This window comes from Crinia signifera, chromosome 1 (genome assembly GCF_055691185.1).
Source record: "Crinia signifera chromosome 1, ASM5569118v1, whole genome shotgun sequence".
Taxonomy (NCBI): domain Eukaryota; kingdom Metazoa; phylum Chordata; class Amphibia; order Anura; family Myobatrachidae; genus Crinia; species Crinia signifera.
Window position 1 is genome coordinate 361,262,822 of NC_139217.1, and position 21,916 is coordinate 361,284,737.

The window sequence follows — 21,916 nt, forward strand, 5'->3', positions numbered from 1 at the left end:
TTCATCTCCCCATGGTACCTGCTCTTTGTCAGGGGATTCTGTGCCTGCCCCAATTGAAAATGGCCTGCTCGTTGTCAGATGTTCTTCTTGTAGTAGGGGATTCTACCATGCTGGTCACAGCTGCAGGTTTGTCACATCAGCCCTCATAAAAAATGTCTCTCCCAAAATGGCTATTTTATCAAAACTACAACTGCTGCTGAATTGGCCCCTATGTATGAGTCTGCGCATATTTTTAAAGCACCAATCATTTGGCCACTTTGGAGAGCACCAAAATGTTGATAGCCCTCTACACACACTAGAGGATATTTTAAAAGATATCGCTCAGATATGGCCTTCTGAGCGATATCTTTTAAAATATTCTCTAGTGTGGAGTGTACACTCAATATCATTACCGATGCACGCACCCCGTGCAATGTTAATGATCCCTTCCATCTACTGAACTTGTGGGACAATTTTGGCCATATAGCCAACGACCCGCATTGTCACTGAACAATATTGTCGAAGACGGAACTAACAGCAGTGCTAGGGCATCAACTTGGTTACGGACAGCTCTGTTTTGGGGGCAATTATTCATATTGTTTTTATAAACCCATTTATGTTAATTAATATCAACATCAATATAGTAATTTAAGTAATATGGTCCATACATAGGACATACACAATCTATATATTGGATCTATACATCCTACATCTATTGAAGCCTTGTATGTCATTGGTTCATGCACAACTCTCAAAACAACATTTTACAATAGAACATAGTACATGACAATGAAAAAAAAACTAATTAGCTTTCTCCAAAGAGTCTGCAGAAGTATTGATTGTCTTTCAAAGCCATGTAAAATTTATTGGATCTGTTTAAGTGCCTGCCAAAAGGCAAAAGAAGTAAACATTAAGATAAATTGATAGTGGGCAGGGGAGAAAGCGTTGCAAGAAGTGTGAAGTGTGTTCTATTGTGACCACTACGAGGCTGAGTGTATTTTAATGTAATAGAATGTTTGGAATATTCTTACAGGACTGATATTTTAAAGGTATGTTTACAAAACCAGGAATAAAAAGCCTAGAAATAGTTTTGTTTTTGTTAATTAATCATTTTAACAAGTGAGGTACATACTGTACTTGCTGAGCTGATTGGTTAGTATTAGTACTGATTCAGACCTGATCGCAGGGCTGCTAAAAAGCAGAGCCCAGCGATCATTTAGCCGCTGCCCCACCAGAGTCAAATCCTGCCCATGTGCAAGGTTGTGAATGGCTAATCCATTCGCAATCACTCACCATCGGATGATTGCCAGCGTGTGTGCAGTGTATCCCAGGACTTACTTGGCGGCTGCAAAGAAACTGGCTGAAAGTGGCTGACGTAATTTTTCCTTGACTGGACAGTTTCCTGGGAACTGGTAGGTTGCCATTGCCAAATGCCAGCCACCTGTCAATCTCCCTGAGTGGGCAACGATAAAAATAATCACAGAGGGACCTTGCGCATCCCCACTACGATCTGTGTGCATGCGCATTCATTTGGTAATTTCTCGGGCTGTGAATTTGCAAACAAGCGTACAGGGCTGAATCGGACCCTTTATTTCTGTCCACTTTATCTCTCTTCAGGGCTTAGTAAATAGACCCCTAGATCTTGTAACCTTGTACCTCTAATCAGTTTAGGTCGGACAATGCAGTCAGCTCAAAAGACATAATAGACTTTTTTTATCAAAATAAATGAGACAAACAAAAAAGGGGAAGTTTACAAATATATACATTTTTTCATCTATGTTGTTACAATAGATAAGTATAAGCCATTCTTTATAATATCATAATACCATTAATCCCAATTGTTCTCATATTGGGGAACCATCCCATTTTTTTAGGACTGTGCTGCTGAGGTGGGAGGTGAAGTTTGGTGTCACATATCTAATATTTTTACAGTAAAGGAACTGAAAAAAATATATGTGGGGATGGAAATGTTGTTCTGTATATTAGTTATATAATATAATTAGATAAGGGAACAGTCTGTAAAATAAGACAAATGGATATTTTTAACAACATTGTAAGGAGAGGTACTCACAGGAAAAACAGATGCTGAGGGCATGGTTAGCAGGTCACAGAGTGCTGCCCATGCACTCATAGAGACGGCAAACTATGGTGTGACCAGTGTTCCCTCTAAGCTGTGCGCGTGTGCGTGCGCACACAACTTGACGAGCGCGCGCACAGACATTACAACAGAGCGCACAAAGCAGCAGTGGTCCCTTTTTGCAGTTGTGGACTCAATTAATGTGTGTTTCACCCATTAACTACAATGTGCGCTGTGTTTTGAATGTTTAAATGTTAAATATAATTTTGAAGTAAAGTTAACACAAATGCTGAACGTCATTTTCCAGTTATATATAAGTGACGCACAAAAATTTAAATTTCCTTCCAAAGTTGCACAACCAAAATCTTTTGCCGCACACAGCCTTCGTAAAATTAGCGGGAACATTGGGCGTGACCTGTGATTACAGAATTGCTGCAACACCACACCCCTTTTGCCGAGGCCACCCCCAATATCGGGAGCACGCAGCAAGCAAAGGAGTCCCTATTCGGCCAGGCAATATGTTGGGTGGTATGTAATACCCATACTTCTGCAAAATATGGTGTGCAGCCACTGTTGCAGAGCCTGGACTTCCCCCCGAGACACTCCCTACAATGCCAGCTCCTCCTTAGTGAGAGTTGGGTGCTGTACATGTCATAGTGCAGCCCCTGGTCCAACATTTTGGTGTCACGCCCTCAGATTGTGAAACCTACTGCGCTCCGCACCACCCTAGTAATACCACAAATGGGACTGTGCAGGACAGATTACAAGGGCAGGGTCGGGCAACTCAATAAACTGTCAGGAGCATGCAGAAATCACTGTTTAGTGATCCTATACCCCTTTTATGGCTAGGCAGACACAGTAAAAATCACTGAAGACAGTGAGAACAGTGGGAGGGTCACTTGGAAGGGGTATAATTGAGTGGGGTTCTGTTTTGTTGACATTTATCATTTTGACATTTATTACTATCCACTATACCTATACCCCCACCTATACACACACAGCAGCAAAAACCTAATGTTTGCATTCTGCAGAATTACTTAGTCGACATTTCAGATGTTGACATTGCGAACATGTTCAATGATTCAAATGCTGACATGTTCCATGACTGACATGTCAACATCATAACTGTTGCCAATTTGTTGTCGACATTATTACTGTCAAGATTCTGACATAGGGACTGCATTCCAGGGAGAATAGTATCAACTACTCTGTGGGGATGGTGAGCCTTTAATAAAAGGATATGTTTAATGGTGAGGAGAGTATGATTAGCGATGGAGGGAGTTCCAGAAGATGGAGCAAAACCTTGGAAGTATTTGGTCCTTCGTTCATGTTTTCCAGGTCACAAACTGGGCACAGTTAGATTGTATTATACCCTCCCATTTGTGTTCCCGCAGAGGAGCGATGTTGAGCAACTGCGCATAAACATTTCCTCTACCTCCCCATGGCAGCTGCACTATGGGTTCTTCCCCTCATTAGGTAGATCTGGAAAGGAAAAAAAGACACAACACTGCCCCTATATAAGGACCGCCCCTACAGAGGCTCAGTGTCTTTTTTTCCTTTCCAGGTAGAGGAGGCTTACCCCACAATGCTGCTACCTTCCCCGCTGCCTAGTGCAGTTGGGGTTTAGGCAAAGAAGGCTACCCGCTACCCAGTGTAGTTGGGACCCCTGTCTGGTGAACCCCCCTCCGCTGAAAGTGGCTGGGGGTTATGTGAAGAATCCCCGGAAAAATACCTGCCGCATGTCCGGAACACAGGGGAGCTACAGCGGGATTCGCGCGCCATGCTGCGCAGCATCTCTCCCCCACATGGAGCACGGGCACAGGAAGCGCCGGAGGCGACGTCAGACGCGGCGTCTGGCGTCAATAGGTGCATGAGGACGCGCGCGCACACTGCCGTCTTATGGGGAATGTGATGTCATTAGGAGGCGCAGGGCGCGCCTCTATGACAAACAACGCCAGGACTTAAAATGGCGCCGCGTACAGCCGGAAAACGCTGCTGATACTCACCAACCCAGACTGACACCGGGTAAGGCTCCAATGTTAGCTTGCTAACGGAGCACTATACTGCAATGTTATCAGGCATATTTCTGATTACCTTATCTTGTGCTACAGTGATTGCAGTTATGGAGGAGGATAAAAAGCAGCAAGGGAAATCGGGGTAAGCCTAAAGGAAAATGAAAGGAATGCATGTGAAATGCCATTAAGCAAGGGATTATGTGTTTACAGGTCAGAATCAAGCAAGGATAAACTGGAGTGTAAACAGAAGCATAAAAAATTACATACGTCCAAATGCTCGGTGTGTGATACGCCCCTGCCAGAGAAATGCAAGGGCATGGTGTGTGATAGCTGCAAGAAAGCCCCCATAATGAGGCCAGAACAGATGGCGGACCTAGTAGCCATGCTAAAAACTTCCCTAGCAGACACCTTTGTTACAAAGGAAGATCTGAAGAAGGGGTCGCACAAAAGGCCCAGGGAACCACCTTCCGAGGACTCTGACCCAGGGGAAGGGCCCGCCATTGATCCACAAGAGGAAGTGGAAGAAGGGGAAGTGACACAGGAGAGAGCGGAGCTGGATTTTAATCCGGATCTCCTTAACAACTTACTTACCCTAATAAACAAGTCACTCAGTATTGAAGATCCACAAGAGGAAGGGAGGTTACAAGACCTTCTCTTCAAGGATAAGAAGAGAAAGCCCAAGTCCTTTCCACTATCCAAACCACTACAAGACATAGTGGAGGAGGAATGGACTAATCCAGATAAGAAAATAGCTGTACCGATTAGGGTTAACAAGATGTACCCATTTGACACGGAGCAAGTGAAGAAATGGGAGACGGCTCCCAAAGTAGATTCAGCCATTGCCAGACTGGCAAGGAAAACTACCCTACCACTTGAAGACGCCAATGCGTTTAAAGACGCAATGGAAAGGAAGATGGAGATGAGCCTGCGTAAGCAGCACATTACGTCAGGGGCCTCCATTAAATCATCCTCGGCGATAGCAGTGACCTCAAGGGTATTGAGATCCTGGTGCCAGGACTTAGAGTCTGACTTACTGGATGGAGTGAAGAGGTCAGAACTCCTTAAAATAATACAGAATGTTCAAATCGCCGTTGAGTTTATATGCGATGCATCACTAGACGCGGTCAGGCTGGCAGCTAGGTCAAACGCAAATGCCGCAGTAACCAGGAGAGCTCTATGGCTCAAGTCATGGTTGGCGGACGCCCAGTCCAAAAACAAACTGGTTTCACTCCCGTTTCAAGGGGATTACCTATTCGGGAAAGACTTGGACGACATCATATCAAAAACGACAGGGGGAAAATCTACATGGCTTCCTCAAGACAGAGGGTTTAAGAAACCACCAAACAGATCACAAAGACCCCAGTTCCAAGACTTCAAGGAGGCAAGAACATACAGGCCGGGCAGAGGGTACAGGAGACCCTGGTCCGGTGGGCGGAGCTCCTTTCGTGGCCAAAGGGGCAGAGATGGACGGTTTGGATACAGACAAACCCAATGACGCCAAGCAGAAGGTAGGGGGCAGACTAAAAAAATTCCACTCAGTCTGGGCCCAATCTACCAAAGACAAGTGGGTGATGGAAGCAGTATCATCAGGATACAAAATAGAATTCATACAAGACCCTGGGGTATGGCTGGAAGAATCACCCATACCAAAAGACAGGGAAGAAAGGCGGGCGCTGAAGCAGAGTCTACAAAACATGGTAGCACAAGGAGTAGTGGTGGAGGTCCCAAAAGGACAAGAGATGACGGGTTGGCAATCAAGGTTTTTTGTGGTCAAGAAACAATCGGGAGGATTCAGGGCCATTCTAGATCTGAGAAGGCTGAATGCGTACGTGGTAGCAAGGAAATTCAAGATGGAGTCTCTCAGGTCGATACTCCCGGATATAAAGAAAAACGCATTCTTGGCTACAATAGACCTCAGGGATGCCTACCTTCACATACCTATCTACTTAGAACACCAAAAATTCCTAAGATTCCGCTTATCAGGCGTAACCTACCAGTTCACAGCTCTGCCATTCGGCCTGTCAACATCCCCAAGGACATTCACCAAGATCCTGGTGGTGCTGGTAGCAAAGCTAAGAGAAGAAGGCATCACAGTATGGGCATACTTAGACGACCTATTAGTAATGGCTCGGTCAGAGGATCAAGCAGTAAGCCACACTCACAGAGTAATGCAATTTCTCCAAGAACATGGCTGGATCATAAATCTAGACAAAAGCCAGCTTCAGCCCGCAACAGCGGTGAAATATCTGGGGGTTGTCATAAACTCAAGAACAATGAAGGCTATGCTGACGCAGGAAAGAATAGCCAAGCTAAAGCAGGAAATAGGCTACTTCCTAGCAAGAAGAACAGTCAGTTCAGCAGACTGCTTAAGGCTACTGGGCCTAATGTCGGCAGCTTCAGATGCTGTAAGCTGGGCAAGGTTCCACACAAGAGGCATACAAAACTGCTTTCTGTCTCAGTGGAACGGAGACAGCAAGAGGACCACACAGAGGATCACACTGTCAAGAGGAGCCAAGCAAGACCTGCTCTGGTGGGGGTCAAGAGGAAGACTGGGACAAGGCAAGTCCTTCACCACAGGAGAACAGGTGCTAATAACAACCGATGCCAGCATGGCAGGATGGGGGGCAGTATGCGAGGGGGCAACAGCCCAAGGACAGTGGTCAAGGCAAGAAGGAGCACTTCACTCGAACATCAGGGAGATGAACGCAGTGAGGGAGGCGTGTCAGTACTTCCAATCCCAGCTATATCGCAGAGACATAATAATCAGAACAGACAATGCAGTAGTAGTAGCGTACCTCAACAAGCAGGGAGGTACGAAGAGCAGAGCGATGATGACAGCAGCAGCAATGGTGCTGAGCTGGGCGGAAGCCTGGACGAACAGTCTCGTAGCAGTTTTTATAGCAGGAAGAGAAAACCAGCAAGCAGATGCCCTGAGCAGAAAGCAGATAAATCCAGGGGAGTGGGAATTATCCCAAGGAGTATTCGAAAAGATAGCTCAGAGATGGGGCTATCCAAGGATAGATCTCATGGCAACCAGAAGCAACAGGAAAGTGGAGAAGTTCATATCCAGACACTGGGAAGAAGGGTCCTGGGACACGGACGCACTGACGTGTCAGTGGGAACAAGGCCTGATGTATGTGTTTCCACCCTTCCCGGTTATATCAAGGATACTGAACAAAATACAGAAGGAAAAGGCAACAGTAATAATCATTGTGCCCACATGGCCAAGGAGAGCCTGGTTTCAGAAACTAGTCAGGATGGCAGTAGCAGAGCCTTGGAAACTACCAGACCAAGAAGACCTGCTATGGCAGGGAAGATATGCGCAACATCAACCCAGAGACTGGAACCTAGCGGCATGGTTGCTGAAACCAGAACCCTGGTAAATAGGGGCTTCTCTTCTAAAGTAGTGAAGACCTTGCTAAAGGCCAGGAAGAGCTCAACATCAGGCACATATTATAGAATCTGGAAGACATACACACAGTTCTGTATAACCCAGAGGAAGGATCATAGGGCCATACCAACAGTACTTGACTTCCTCCAGTCGGGACTGGATAAGAAGTTATCAGTTAGTACATTAAAAGTCCAGGTATCTGCGCTAGGCGCCATCCTAGACAGGAGAATCGCAGAAGACAAGTATGTACAAAGGTTCATACAGGCATCCAAGAGGATAAGGCCAGAATTTCGTAGCCCAACCACACCATGGGATCTCAATTTAGTGCTAAATACGTTAACCGAGAGCCCCTTCGAGCCCCTAGAAGAGGTGCCGGTGAAGTGGCTAACGACCAAAGTGGCATTCCTGGTGGCAGTAACATCCACAAGACGGGTATCGGAGTTGCAGGCCCTCTGGGCAGAAGAGCCATTCCTGAACTTTTTTGAGAACAAAGTTGTCCTAAGGACAAACCCTCACTTCCTGCCCAAAGTAGTCTCATCGTTCCACATCAACCAAGAAATAGTACTACCATCTTTTTGTGCAAAACCAACTAATGACAAAGAAAGGAGGTTTCACAAGCTAGATGTGAAAAGGGCGCTAACCATTTACCTACAAAGGGTTGAGAGCTGGAGGAGAACAAAAAGGCTCTTCGTTGTAACAGAAGGCAAGAATAAGGGGCTTGGAGCCTCAAAAACTACCATCGCCAGATGGATCAGGACATGTATAGGGGAAGCTTACAAACTAAACAACAAGGAAGTGCCACAAAGCTTAAAAGCTCATTCCACCAGAGCCATAGGATCTTCCTGGGCCAGGAAGGGAGCAGCTTCCCTAGAAGAACTTTGTAAAGCAGCCTGCTGGGCATCAGCCCACACATTTGCTAAACACTACAGTCTGGATATCGAGTCCTCCAGTGACGCAAAACTAGGCAGGAAGATATTGAGCGCAGTAATATAAGGACAAACATAAAAACTCCAAAATATGGGGAAGAAAGGTAGGGGACCTACATGTAGGTGACTATAACCTACTTCAGCATCAGGTATTATCCCTTATTCGGCCCCACCCAAAATTGTTCTTTTCCTTTTACACTGCTATGGTATCACCCATAGTGCAGCTGCCATGGGGAGGTAGAGGAAAGTACGGATTCTTACCCGTTAATACGCTTTCCTCTACTCCACCATGGCAGCATTATTCCCTCCCTTGGGATATATGATGCAATATAAGATGTTAATTTAAGTTATATGAGTGCATATTCGCTGATAATCAAGACACTGAGCCTCTGTAGGGGCGGTCCTTATATAGGGGCAGTGTTGTGTCTTTTTTTCCTTTCCAGATCTACCTAATGAGGGGAAGAACCCATAGTGCAGCTGCCATGGTGGAGTAGAGGAAAGCGTATTAACGGGTAAGAATCCGTACTTTATGCACATGTGCAGCCTGCTTGCTCGCTGTCCCGCTCGCACTTAGCAGTGCAGACGGAAGAAGCGGGGCGGTAGCGAGGGGCTGCACACATGGGAATGGCCAGCATTTCAAGGGCTTCCCCATGAAAAGCTGGGCATTCCCATGTACATGCGCCCATGAGGTGGATGCAGGGGGCGGGCTGGTGACATCAGTGGATATCAGCAGCCCCCCCCCCCCCCTCGCTTCCAGCACAGGGTGCTCACATATGTAAGACACCAGAGAGGTGTCTTACATGTGTGAGAGCTGTAGAAATCATTCAATGGTCAGCGACCATCGAATGATTTCCTCATGCGAGGGGGGACAGATGGTAATGCGGGCGACATTTGGTTGAATCGCAAAGCTGCGAATTTTGCTAGTAGTAGTAGTAGTACGTTTATTTATAAGGCGCCGCAAAGTGTCCGCAGCGCCGTACATAGCAAACAAAAAACAAATGACAAGGTAACGTACAGGGATAGAAATAAAATCAGCATCAGTTCAGAAGTAGGTGTCAAAATTGTCGAGGAGACTGAAGATGAAGTAGAGGAAGAGAAGAACAGGACAGGAGCACAGGTGAGGTAAAGAGGTAGGGTGAGTATGTGAGGAAGGAGGGCCCTAGTCATAAGAGTTAACATACTAAAAATAGGTGGGTGGACGGATGAAAAACAACAGGATAAGTAGGAACGGAGGGGAACGGAGGCAGGATAGAAGGATCAAAAGAGGTTAGGAGGAGGGATAGGCTAGTCGAAAAAAGTGGGTTTTGAGGGAGCGCTTGAAGGAGGTAAGGGAATCAGAAAGCCTACTGCTACTTTGCGAATCAACCAGAATAACCTCCTGAGAGTATAATGGGCAACCTGGGTTTAACCCTTCTTATATCCCGGCTTGAAATGCCGGGTTGGTCGACCCGTGTTATTGGTGTAGTGCAATGCTGTAACCTTGCTTGAAACTGAAATGTAATTCTTCTATATGATTAAACCTATGCTTCGGTCTCCTCTATAGATGCAATCTATAAGCTCATTTTGGTGCAAGGCAGCAAGACATAAGCACCAATTAGGGTCTACTATTGTTGACAGACCTGCTTTGCGTTTCGTAAATGACCTCCACAATTTATTGCTAAATAGTGACTTTACATTTCCCTATTAAATGGTAGACTAGCCATTTTAGTGAGATGCTTTTAGCACCTGGCACCTAAAACTAGATTTGTATTGGCTGCATAAAATGATTGACTATGCACTGTTGCAATGGATGAGGAATGTAATGATTAGAAATATGTCACCCCAGCACTTCATTCCCCAGTGTACAATGTTGACTGAAATCTGATTAACAGAACCTGCAGCCTCTCAGCAGCCTTCCCCCACTGGATGTCTGAGGGAAACATCATTTTATAACTGCAGCTTCAAAAATTATACATTGATTCTTTAGTATTTGCTCAATATCCTTGTTCAATAAATAAACAATTCCAGGAGAATTATGTGCTGCAGCCTCACAGCATGTTAGCAAGTAAATAGTGCCCGAGAAACCGTCACAAACATATACACAACATATTGATCAGTAAATACAGCAGGTGCAGAGCTGCAGAAAATCCAACATGATCCCATGTTTCCAATATAAACTACCCAACTAAGCACTATCCCATCTAATTCACTATCGTTTATTCCAGGGCTTTATTTTATTTAAATTTTAACAAACACAATTTTCATAAAGTAAGAAATTCTGAACAGCAGTGCCTGACTTTGCTATGTAACAGGCTTATGGGCGCCCACATGTCTCTGTATGGCAACAGCCTTCCCCCGTCTCCATGTGCCCAGCAGCCGGACAGATCTAAGTGAGGCTGCACTTCTCGACCAGATCGATTTATCAGGCCATCGGCACTTCTGGCATTTGCCAGAAGTGCCAGATGACCAGTCTGTCTCTGAAGCACAGATACGTCCAATAATAAATTATCTTCAGAAGCAGGGCATTACATATCAGGTAAAAAGGTTAATGCTTGTGTGTCTTAAGGGGCATACACACTGGGAAATTTTAGCCCCATTTGTAAGCAATCTGATTAGATCACTGAGAAATGAATCACGGTTAGTTCCATGTGTATGGCCCCGGTGACAGTTTAGCACATATCGCTGGTGCTGTGCGGTGTGGTGCACAAACTGTGCTGAGTGATCTGTGCTTAGCTAGATCAATCAGCGCAAAGGTCCTTTCACCCTGTGTGTATGGGGCTTTAGACTCTAATTCAAGATCACAATCACTTTTGTGGGTATGCAATTATTATGTCTATATTTAAAATGACGACAACATTAATGTTGACATCTGCATAATTGAGTATTGATAGAATGAAATGTTGACATTGTCATTTTGTTGATACTTTGCTTAGGATTAGGGTTAGCATTAGGGATATAATTATCCTAACAGAGCATTGTCAACCATACTGGCAAAAATACCTTCCTCACCAGGAGAAGAAGGCAGGAAATATCGGTGGAAAGGGTGGGGCTAAAGTGTTACAATTTGTGGCATTCTAGTTCTGCCCCCTCCGCAACGAACCATGAATGTTGATATTTAACTGGCAGGTTTGGAGGATGCGCTGGGTGCTTATCCTACTGGAAGGGTGACCCGATTTTTGGGAGCCTCCTGGTCATTCCGGGAGGGTAGGCAAGTATGCATTACATCAGTGTTGAGGTGATGAATGTTGACCTGGTTAATGCTGAAATTATGAACATTTCATCATATATAGTGTTGACATTACAAATACTGAGTGGTGAGTATTGCTGGGGCAGGACAAACCTGCCCTGGTAGGTTTGTCCTGCCCCAGCAAATCCCACCACTCAAGGGGTCAAGCAAGGTTACAGCACTGCCGGGTCTTCCACACAATTGTCAGTAAAATAGGCCACACTCTTTCTAAGGTTTGCTGTGTGAATTATGTGTTGCAGGCTCGCATAGGATTACAGAAGATGTAAAACCCTTTGTTGATTGGCAACACCTAAAGTGGCACCCATGATTGGCCATTTGACTTGAGTCATTAGCAGTTGGGAGCTCAGATGCTGTCATTTAATTTACAGTACAGTACATTTTTGAATAATCTTTTATTTATTGCTTACTTGGGATAATAATATGTTCTCATTATTTTTTAATATGTGTCTTTCTAGATTAGACTTGGGCTATGGACGGCCTCAGTGAGGTTTGAACTGACATGTATATCTCATTAAAGATATACTAACGGGCAGATACAGCATATACATTTTTATTTTATGCCTACGGAAGCATTGTTAATAAAGCAGAAAGAGAAAGTAGAAAATCATTTGTATGTGCATATTTAGATGTGGCAAGAACTGAAAATGTAACCATTGTGATAATACAGATAATCCAGGGAAATTTTGTGTTATCCCATACATTCCTCGGTGGAGAATTATCATGGTTTGCACAGTGATGTGACCTACATTTACTACAAATGGTGCTCAGCCATTAAGTAAATACATAAAGAGAAACTGGTACTTATATGTTAGTTGGGCGCCCACTATAGTTAGTACGCTCACACCCTCACTATCCATTCGGCATGGAGTTGATTTTATATATTGTAGCGCGCGCAGCGAGCCACCGAGCCCGAAGCGTGGCGAGCGGACTCAGAAAACTAAGCAAATAGCCTAGTGGGCACCCAACTAACATATAAGTACCAAGAAACCTATTTCAAAATTGTAACAATGGGGTTTATTCTGACAGAAAGATGACAGAAAAGGGGGGGGGGGGGGGTGACCGGCCAGTCAGGGGAAACGAGGCTTGGAAGTCGATGTCAGCTCTGGCCCCATTCCGACTGCTTCTACCGTAGACGCTGAGTCCTGGGCTATGTGGTTATTCGATGGTGAGCAGCTTGCAGCGAATCCCCGATCCAGTTAGTTTTTGCCTTGCACAGGGCAGGTTTTCACTCTGACTTGGCACTCTGAGTCCTTTTCTGTCCATGTAGCATCCAGGCAAAACAACATCCTGGCACACGCGAAACCCACGGACTGAGAAGCCACACGATGAGTTTGTTTACATTGTGCGGCTCCTCCAGAATAGCACTATTGGCCAACTAGCGGCCAATCAGGAGTCGCTAGGCCGCTAGTAAATAACGAAAATACGAATACGTATAAAATAGGCGTATTTTGGGATTTGAATATGCCTATTTTATAAGTTTTTTTGTCAGTAAATTTCCCCCACTGATTCTCACTTTATTATATGGCGGTTTGTGATACTATCTGCATTATACAATATGGACACCACTGTTGCTCTCTCTATTATTTTTAGTTTCAATACTTTTTATTATTTTTAAGAGATAAAATTGCATGCCGTTACAGTGCGTCACTTGTGCCATACAATACACAATGGCAGCGCGGAATTGCACAATAGACAAGAATATTTGACAAAAGTTCAATGTACACACATTTTAAAGAAGAAAAAATTTTTTTTGGGTGGACAGTGAGGCACCTCCTTACATGACATTATCAACACACTGAAGGAGCTATTCTTGTGAGTACCCAGGGGTACAGAGAACTGAGTATATGTAAAACATAATCACGGCACAGAGACAAGAATAGACATTTGCATTCTATTTTTAACCCCAAGCGTTTCCCACATATTAATATTGATACTGATCAACCTCGGCCTAGCTTCGGTAAAACATTTCCCCCTATATAACATTAAGTTAATTAATTAATGTGGAAAACACTGCCTAAAATATGGTACAGATGACTAACCAGTGTATAAATCTTAGAATATATTTAATTAAAATATATATCTACGGTGCAATATTATACAGCAACACCTGTACAAAAGCTAAACAAAACCTAGGTGTTATTCTTAAACCTTTTGCAAATGGTATATTATAAAAAAAATTTGCATTCATACATTAATTGCAGTGTTAAACATATTAATTTGTGCTAAACCCTTTTTGACATGTAACCAGACGTATGCCATCTGTGCCAAATCTTAGTGTAACTACTTAATAGGTTTCTACACAAATATATATATCTCTCATGTGTAGTTGTGAAATTGGTCATGGATACAGGACCTTGCTATCAACAGCTTCACCCCTGCACATAAATTAAATACATAAACTTTATCTTGCCTAGGGCACCAGATTGGCTAGGGCCGGCTCTGCCCGACATAGTGATATTGACTGTCGGGATCCCCACTGTTGTAGCATTCATCCACATAGGTGTGCGCACATTGAGACTTATGGGTGCACAGGCACCCCCTAATGCTGTGCCCACCCTTATGAACACCTCCCTACCAGTGGACTTACTTTTTAGAACTGTATTCCATTGAAAGAAGCGCCCATCAATCAATTATGTGTGTTTTGCATTGTTACTTGTATCCATATATGTTTTTTACTTTATTTGCATGTATTATTATACTGAGAGACGTTTTATATTGTAGCGAGTACCAATAGATGATGGTAGACACTCCTGATTGGCAATGTTAGACACACCCAATGGGGGGTGTTATACATGCCCAATATGTGGTGATAGGCACACCTCTATGACGGTGCACCCCCTAATAAAATGTGCTGCGCACGACTACATCCGGCACCCCTGACAATTGTCTGTGACATAGCACCTAGGGCTGATTGGCTGGCTGTTCATCACTCTCCATTTTATTTATTTATTTATTTATTTATTTGCAGTTTCTTATATAGCGCAGCAGATTCCGTTGCGCTTTACAATAGTAAACAGTGATAAAACAAACTGGGTAACAACAGACAGACATGGAGGTAGGAGGGCCCTGCTGCAAGCTTACAATCTATAGGGATATAGGAGGGAAACACAAGGACAGGCACCAGTAATAGCATAGCAGTCCCAACAAGTTACAAGTCCAGAAGGGAAGCTATATAATACATAAGTGCCTCAGAGGGTTATGCGTGTAGAACTTAAATATGATAGGCTTGCCTGAAGAGGTGAGTTTTCAGGGAACGCTTGAAAGTTTGGAGGCTAGCGGAGAGTCTAATTGTGCATGGAAGGGCATTCCATAGGATGGGAGCAGCCCGATGAAAGTCCTGTAATAGTGAATGGGAGCTAGTGATCCGCTCAGATGAGAGACGCAAATCTTGTGCAGAGCGGAGTGGTCGAGATGGGAGATATTGTGTGATAAGTGCAGAGATATATGCTGGTGCAGTATGGTTAATAGCTTTATATGCAAGTAGAAGTGTTTTATATTGAATACGGTAATATACAGGCAACCAATGGAGGGACTGGCAGAGCGGATCAGCAGACGATGAGCGTCTTGCAAGGAAGATCAGCCTAGCAGCAGCATTTAAAATGGATTGCAGTGGTGAGAGTCTGTTCTTGGGAAGTCCAGTTAGGAGACTATTGCAATAATCAATGCGGGATATAATGAGTGCATGGATAAGAGATTTAGTAGTGTCTTGTGTGAGATACGGTCGTATTTTGGATATGTTTTTTAGATGCATGTAACATGATTTGGAGACAGATTGAATGTGGGGAACAAAGGACAGGTCAGAGTCGAGGGTGACCCCTAAGCAACGAGCTTGTTGGGTAGGGTAGATTGTCGAGTTGTCAACAGTGATGGAGATATCAGGATGGTAACTGTTCTTAGTTGGCGGGAATATAAGTAATTCAGTTTTGGAAATATTGAGTTTGAGTTGGCGAGAAGACATCCAAAGTGAGATGGCAGAGAGACATTCAGAGACTCGGCCCAAAACCACTGGTGACAACTCTGGGGTTGATAGATAGATTTGAGTATCATCCGCATATAAGTGATACTGAAATCCGAAGGAGCTGATTAGTTTGCCAAGCGAGGAGGTATAGATTGAGAAAAGCAGAGGACCTAAGACTGAGCCTTGCGGAACTCCGACTGACAGAGGTAGTGAAGAGGAAGTAGAGTCAGAGAAGCGAACAGTGAAAGAGCGATCAGATAGGTAAGATGTGAACCAGGAAAGGGCTGTATCATTAAGACCTAGGGAGTGTAGTGTTTGTAAAAGGAGAGTGTGATCCACAGTGTCAAACGCAGCAGAAAGATCTAGAAGAATAAGCAGTGAGTAATGGCCTTTAGACTTAGCTGTTACCAGATCATTAACCACTTTAGTCAGTGCTGTCTCAGTGGAGTGTTGAGAGCGAAAGCCTGACTGAAGCGGGTCTAATAGGGTGTTGGAGTTTAGAAAGTTTGTTAGGCGAGAGTAGACAAGTCTCTCAAGTAGCTTGGAGAGGCATGGGAGCTGAGAGATAGGACGATAGTTAGAGAGAGAGTTAGGGTCAGAATTGTGTTTTTTCAGAATGGGAGTAATCGCTGCATGTTTGAGCAGAGACGGAAAAGTACCAGTAGCAAGAGAGAGATTGCAGATTTTAGTTAAGGTTGGAATAAGCACAGGAGATAGATTTTTTATGACTTGTGCAGGTATAGGATCAAGAGGAGAGGTAGTAGAGTAGGAGGATAAGAAGAGTGCGGATACTTCCTTTTCATTTGTGGGCTCAAACGAAGAGAAAGTGCCAGAGGGTTCAGGTGTGGCAGAAAGAGGGTTAGAGATTGTGGAGCATACCATTTCATCTCGGATGTTATCAATCTTGTCCTTAAAGTAGGAGGCAAGTTCTTGTGCACTGATGGTAGCCGGTGGGGGAGGAGGGGGAGGGTACAGAAGAGACTTAAATGTGTTAAAAAGTCGCCTAGGGTTGGTGGCATGAGAAGAGATGAGAGATTGGTAGTATGTTTGTTTGGCCGTGTCCAAAGCATTGCAGTAGGAGTGGTAGCTAGTCTTATATGTGAGGAAATCAGTAATATTACGAGATTTACGCCATTGGCGTTCAACTTTACGTGACTGATTTCGTAGTTGTCTTGTTGTGTTGGAGTGCCACGGTTGGCATCTAAGCCTACGTGGGGTATAATGGGTAGCTGGAGCCACTTCATCAAGGGCTGTTTCAAGAGTCTCGTAGAGGTGGGAAACAGCAGAGTCAGGAGAGGTAAATGTAGAAATTAGTGAGAGCTGTTGTTGCAGGGAGGTGGAAAGTTGTGGAAAATTAATAGCATTAGTATTTCTGCGGGTTAGAGTAGGCTTGCATGATTTCTGTGTCAGTGAGCTTGAGGTAATGGAGGAGAGTGAGAGAGTAATGAGATTGTGATCAGAGAGAGGGAAGGGAGTGTTAGTAAAATCAGAGACTAAGCACAGCCTGGTGAAAACGAGGTCAAGGCAGTGGCCTTCCTCATGAGTAGCGGCGTCGGACCACTGGGAGAGGCCAAGAGAGGAGGTTAGAGAGAGGAGTTTGGAGGCATGCAGAGATGGTGGACTGTCAATAGCAATGTTGAAGTCACCCAGGATGATAGTGGAGATGTCAGAGGATAAGAAATGGGGGAGCCAGGCAGAGAATTCTTCCAGAAATTTAGATTTGGGAAGCCCAGGTGGACGATAGATAGCAGCAACACGCAGAGAGAAAGGGGAAAAAACCCTAATGGAGTGTACTTCAAATGATGTAAATGTGAGTGAAGGAACTGGTGGGAGAACTGAGTATGTGAAGTCTTGTGACAGTAATATACCAACTCCACCTCCTTTACAGTTACCAGGCCTAGAGGTGTGAGTGAAGTGGAAACCACCATGTGACAGTGCTGCAGGCGAGACCGTGTCTGATTGTGTGAGCCAGGTTTCTGTAATTGCCATCAGATTGAAGTTGTGGGAGATGAAGAGGTCATGGATGGATGTTAATTTATTGCAAACAGAGCGTGCATTCAATAGGGCACATGTAAGTTGTTTGGTGTGTGGTGGGAGGCATGTGATATTTATGAGATTAGCTGAATTTCTAGGCTTAGAAGCCATTAAATCTGGGTGGGTCAGGTGGTTGGGGCCTGGATTAGGTGATATGTCCCCAGCTAATAAGATTAGAAAGGAGAGATAGAGATAGGTGGATGTTTGCAGTTTTTTGTATTGGTGATGGGAAGTGGATGTGAAAGTACAAGTAGAGAAGTAATTAAAGAGCTCATGAGTGTTTAGAAGAGGGGAGTGAATAATGGAAGAGGCAATGTGTACAGAGTGGTGAGTGTCAGGGAGATTATAGGATGGTTGAAGTTTGGTAAGTATGCCATGTAATGAAATGAGAAGTAGCATTGTGGTGAGCATGATGTGATAGTTTGTCTGTTGGTGACCAGGTAAAGGGGAGATTGTTTGAGAAAGTGTGTAATAAGTATAGTATTTACCTTGGTTGATGTTGTTCAATGTTTTTCAACTGTTTTATAACTGTTCTTTATAAGTAAATCCACTTTGTATATTTCCCACTTAGTAGATTTCTCAGTTAGAGAACTGCCCAGGCAGAGGACTGCCTTCTATAGCTTTAAGAAGCTTAGTGCATCTGGTCCTTAATATGAAATAATAAAATATTAGAAGCCACTAATACAGTATAAAAATAATCATCTGCTTTACATTTCCAAGTAATGGTACATAAAGTATATGAACTGTTATTTGAAGTCTAAAATGTTATCTTACGTCTATGTTTTTAAATGCAATGCAATTCTCGCTTTATATACATCACTCACAATGTTCAGCATGAACTATAGGGATGACATCTGCACTAAATTGTAGAATTAATTATTTACAGAAAACGTCTAACATATATAAAATCTTTGTTTTAGCAGACAGGCCTTCAATTAAACATGCACTGCTTTCTTGGTTTGCACTTTTATCCCTCCAGCTGACTTCTCATCAATGAACCTAAACAAAGTTTGACATGAGCATTGACCCAATAAAACCTTGCAGGAACAGTAATGAAAGTTATTTGAAGCTTTGAGACCTCAGAGTGACATAAAGATTTTGCTGAAATGATGCTGAGAAATAGCAGTGACAGGGCACATACAGTACAAGCAGCAATTTCTGTTCAAAGATAGATTATTAAGTTTGTTACTTTATTTGAATCTGTGGCCTCAGTCTCCCGAGACCTGCTCCAGGAATCTTTATTCTTTGCATGTTTCAGCCTCATCAGTCGCTTCTGGATAAAATAAAACTTCTGTATGGGGATCAGTCAGTTTGGGTGGTCCGTGTGTGGAAACATAAAGTAAAGATCACTATGAAAGTACCAGAGAAGTACAAATAGTTTTCAAATAGGGTTTTTACACTGGCAAAGGCATAGAGTTTGCTTCTTTGGTGTGATTATTAAATAACAAGACTCACACTATAGTTTGTTTTATTATCTTAAGTTCATTTTATCTTTGTTTCCCTTGTACTGTGTTTGCATCCACTAACTGCTGCATTCTTATTTTTCATTGTTAGCTGTCCACTCTCAGCAGCTCTGTCGTTCTCTTTCTTATGCAAAATGGGTTCCCATGAGTAAAGATTTTACTTGATTGAAGCCAGTAGGTCTGGTGAGTATGGAGGATATTTTGTGGGCTTGCCAAGAGAGGAGGAGAAAGAAAGAAAACTCTGGGTTGGGGCACCCTTATGTCACAGTTATTTATAAGTGTTTTTGATACAAGTTAAAATGATAAATCTTTAATGGATATGCTCTAAAATATGTGTTCCTTATTCAATATCACCTTTGTGTATAACTCAATGGGGGGCAGTACTTTGCCACTTGGGGGAGAGGAGAAAACCAGGTTTTAGTAGTTATGGAGTTAGTGATCCTCATTTGTCCTATATTATCACCATGGTATTGGTATAGGTATATAAGGATTTAAATCATTGGACCCTTTTTCCTAAAAAACGGTAGTCTCCTATCAGGCAGGAACTGCACAAGAATTTGGTTATTCTTAAGTGCTGTAATATATTTGTATATCACAAGGGGGCAGTATGTTGCCACAATCTAATAAACAATTGGCAGATTATGATATTTGACAGGCGCTAATAATACAGGTCCCATTAGGGGCAGATAGTTAATGAGAGAGAGATATATGGGAGAGATCTCCACTGGACTAAGCCAGTGGTTACCTGATGACCTGACCAGCCTGAGATGAAGGACGGGTATCAGGTCCGCTGACGTCTCTTTGTAGCGTGTCACCCGAGTGAGTTCCTGCGCGGCCGATCACGTGAGTACACCATGTGATCGGCAATCCCTCCTGACGTATGTTTCGCGATGCGCTTGGTCACAGGGAGGTGTGTGTGTACACTTATTAAATGAAGAAAAACTGACCTTGTCATCACTTGTTCCCATAACACAAACCACCATCTGAGGATGGCACTATGTGTTACTTAGCAGCAATCCCAACGCAGGTTATAAACTGACTCATGCATGTGCGGTTAAACCTGGTTATGTGAGATATTGCATATACACATACAGGGCCTTATTCAGATCTGAGCTCAGTACAAATTTTTGGGGAAAATGGGCACAACCATTTGCACTGAAGGAGGAGCAGATGTAACCAGTGCAAAGATAATTACATTTGGGTGTGGTGTGTTGAAACTAAAATCTAAATTGCAGTGTAAAAATAATGCAGCCAGTATTTACCCTGCACAGAAACAAAGGAATTCACACAAATCTAACTCTCTTTAAACAGGTTACATCTGCTCCTCCTGCAGTGCACATGGTTTGGCCATTTTCCAAACAAATTTGTACTGAGCTCAGATCTGAATAAGGCCCACAGTGCATCAGCAATATATATCCAGTGCCAGATGCAGCACAGCAGCTTCAAAACATCACATAACCTCCTGCATGTTTGAATGTAGAGAAGTTGATTTTTTTCTCTGAAAGCTTACATATATATTCTGTAAACAGGGATGATTCTCTCAATTCCAGTCAAATTTCATTTTGTCTCTATCAGCAGAGGGGCAGACTTGGCCTCCAACCATGTAATCCCCTTTTCATTGAGTTTGTTATAGATGTTTGTGTCTGAAGGTTAGCTTGAATTTATTTGATAGTTAATCTAGGACCTTCTTCCACCAATCAAAGAATTATTTGCTGTAATCTTCAATAATATTCATACCATACTGTGCACAGGACTCCAACTCTCAAATAAATTCACCACAGTAAGACAATGGAAATATGTAGGAAGCCTAATAAATGTAACTTTGCTAAGAAAGTTGTATTTTCAATTGAAATAATTACAGATAAGCTTATGCTCCCTGCCATAAAAGTTCCCACAATCATTAATTAGAATCTTTTACCTACATGCTCATTGCTAGGGATTTCACGCTTGTTGTCACTGATTTTATGCTTGTTGTCAGGGATTTCATGTTCATGGTGTCATGCTCAGAGGCGTTGCGTCACTAGGATTGGTGACACCTGGTGTAGTAACTCATGATATCCCCCCACGACCCTCCTCCCATATCACACCACACAGAATCCTTAGTAATATTTTTGTACTAGTCTTACCTGTAAATGATAATTCTTGTATATCACTGAATGTAATGGCAATAGTAGTGATATAAACATAACAAAATGAAAAATATATTTAACAATATCATCTACACAGCCTCCCACAGCCTAACTAAACACTCTGACCTTTTGGCATTTTGGTGAAACAAACAGTGACTTTTCTAGACAATTTGTCTCCCAGTGGGAATAGTTTAAAATGTGCCCCCACCCCATCAACATTTATAAAAAAACACATCATGCCACTCACCATAATGTTTATAATATATTATGCCACACACGATAATGCCCCTTACACATTATGCCACACACCGTAATGGCCATTACACATTATGCAAACATCATAATGCCCATAATGCCACTGACTTAACTGTGTGTGGTATAATATATAACCTACAGTAAAGCTTCTAATTTCTCTTAAATGACATGCTTGTTTCCCCCGTGGTGCCGCTTATACGAATAATGCCTCAGTGATGCTGGTTAAACACACAATGCCCCCTGTGGTGCTGCTTATACACACAATGCCTCTTATACATACATGCATACATACAATTCTCCCTTGTGATGCCGCTTCTACATATAATGCCTGTGGTATCTCTTCTACATACACTGCCCCCACTGCCATACACTGTTTTTATGCACAATGCCATCTGGGGTGCGACTTATACACATAATGACCCCTGTGGTGTCGCATATACATACAATCCCCCCCCTGGTGCAG

The 21,916-nt window shown here is 43.3% G+C and overlaps 1 long non-coding RNA gene across 1 annotated transcript in view; it reads left to right on the forward strand.

The window, feature by feature from the left end:
• Positions 1-20,350, forward strand: part of LOC146030563 (uncharacterized) — a 40,108-nt gene extending 19,758 nt beyond the window's left edge. The window contains exon 5 of the long non-coding RNA XR_014456059.1: positions 19,161-20,350. This is a non-coding gene — a long non-coding RNA (uncharacterized LOC146030563). The remainder of the gene's footprint in view (positions 1-19,160) is intronic.
• Positions 20,351-21,916: the final 1,566 nt, after the last annotated feature.